Source organism: Nannobrachium achirus (genome assembly GCF_963921795.1).
Source record: "Nannobrachium achirus genome assembly, chromosome: 23".
NCBI lineage: Eukaryota > Metazoa > Chordata > Actinopteri > Myctophiformes > Myctophidae > Nannobrachium > Nannobrachium achirus.
The window spans coordinates 4408261-4410760 of NC_137830.1; the positions used below are offsets into that span (position 1 = coordinate 4408261).

At 39.8% G+C, this 2500-nt stretch overlaps 1 protein-coding gene across 1 annotated transcript in view; it reads left to right on the plus strand.

The window, feature by feature from the left end:
• cax1 (cation/H+ exchanger protein 1) overlaps nucleotides 1-2500 on the plus strand; it is a gene marked incomplete at both ends in the record, with an annotated part of 63233 nt that overhangs the window by 2079 nt on the left and 58654 nt on the right. The window lies entirely within an intron of this gene.

The window sequence follows — 2500 nt, forward strand, 5'->3', positions numbered from 1 at the left end:
TATTAATATCTGATGTTTGATTCTTTATTTAGACTGACTAACTGCTGGTTGTCAGAGAGATCCTGTGAAGTTCTGGCCTCAGCTCTAAGATCTAATCCATCCCTCCATCTCAAAGAACTAGACCTGCGCTTCAACGTCCTAAACCACTCAGCACTGCAGCTCTTCTCTGGACTGAAGACTCTCCAGTGAGTAGAATGAACTGTGTCCATGTTTGTTAGTTCACTGTTTCTATTAGAACGTGTCAATGGTTTGTAGATACATAGATACTTTTATTTATCCCGCTGGGAAAATTCTGTCACCCAGATGCATTTAAAGGTTACAGATCGAGTGTCAGGTAAAGAGTAAGGAAAATAAAAAGTGCTGTCGGGTTCAGCAATACAAGGCAAAACGACCCATACATTATCACTCAAGGTGCATGCATTCTGGCACTCAGCTGTATTCCAGAAATACAGTATCCATATCAAAACAGATCTTTAAGCCACCAGCTTCAGGAACAAGGTGTGTGGAATAAAAAGTGCAGAGAAACTTTACTATAGAACTTAGACACACAAACTCAGGTACAGCCACACAGGGCGAATTAAACGTTAAACAGAAAACACAGCCTCAAACAGTGGAAACTACAAATAAACCTGAACAGAGAGAATGTGGAAGTGAACAGGAAAACGGCAGCATCAACGTTCAACTATAAACCAGTGAAGAGCGATGATGATTCATTATTATTGATTGCGACTGTAGTTCGCAGTTAACTATGAAAACCGGCACATCCTGTCCGTACGTCCTTCCGTAACGTCTCAATGTCTATAGCTGACCACCATGTCTCTAGTTAACCTGTTGTGACATCACATTGTTGACCCATATTTGGCAATGCCTGTTGTGATATCACATTGTTGATCCATATATGGAGATCACTAATGTCATCAATATCAAGCCCATTGCTTGGAATGCCCATATAAGGACATATTGTGTGAGTCTGTAACATAAGACATCTATGACGTCAGTCATATCCATATTTGGGAAAATATTTTGTCCATGGTTTGTAAACAACCAACCGCAACTCACACTTACAAATTAATTCAGTCCTGCGCGACGGGTGAGGTCACTTTTCACCCTTAGGGCGTCTTACTGGTATTATTTTATCAAAACAATACTCCACCTCTGAGCTCTGATTTGAGTCTATTTTAACTTTTATTTCAATTCAACCCCAGCATTGATTTCATGTTCTTTCAGTGCTTACAGTTTTGTCTCTTTTGTTTTACAATAATGAAAAGTAATCAAATGTAAACTAATATGATTAGTTATCACTAATATTAATCTAACTACATTACAAGCAGTGTTGGGTAATGTTACAGGAAAATATATGTCTTAAATGTAACCATGTGTCCACATTGTTTAGAAAATAGTAACTAAGTAACTGATTACTGCCAAACTAACGCGTTAGGTTACTCTGTTACTTCAATTTGTACAATTACAGTAACGACTAAATGTGTTACCCTAAACACTGATTTCAAGTTATATGAATACATTACTTAATCCCTTAAAATGTGATGTACTTGTTGTACTTTCTACAGAGTGAAACATGGAGGACATGAAGACTGGCTTAATCCTCAACTCCTTGCAAGATGTGAGTGTCTGTCTGTCTGTCTGTCTGTCTGTCTGTCTGTCTGTCTGTCTGTCTGTCTGTCTGTCTGACTGTTAATTTCACATACTGACATTTTCTACCCTCCCTGGATGTTGTCACTGTTCAGTGACTTAATTAAGGATTTAGAAATCATATTTTCCGTACAGACAGGCTTCCAATTCCATCAGAAATGGAGCAGTACTTTATGAGTAGTTTTACTCTTAGAGAGACAGCCTGTTGTACTTTGAACCAGGCCCGGCGGCAGGACTCAATGGTCGCTGTGAGCTTTAGATTGTCGTTACTCTTTATTTGAATATGGCAAAAATAGAAGATCTACCATCTCACAAAATGTTACATCATTACGCATTGGGAAGTTGTGGATCTTCTTGTAGATAAGATTTATATTAACTCTTTTACTGCCACCAAAGTAGCTTACCTTTGTGATTTTATAGAAAAATAACCATCCATTATTTCCAATCGTGGTCTTGTGTAGAGAGGAAGCATCTCTCACAGAGTCGCAAAAAAAAAAAAACCCACAACATTATGGGAGCCGCCTTTACGAAGCGAGAGTCTCCCCCTCTTCCTCGGTTGCACCAGTTTTCAGACATAGAAATAGAGAAAGTAGATCAAGGCTGAAAAAACTACCAGAAATCCCGCCGCCATTTAATGTTTATGTGCTCTGAAGATTACAGAATAGCGTTACACCCCCCCCCCCCCCCCCCCCCCCACCATCTGCTGAGGAAAAGAACGCTCGACATGGCGGCGTCGCAAAAAAAGAAACAAGCATTCGTTCACGTTCAGCGACATGTTATGTGTGTGTGTGTGAGTGTGTGTGTGTGTGTGTGTGTGTGTGTGTGTGTGTGTGTGTGTGTGTGTGTGTGT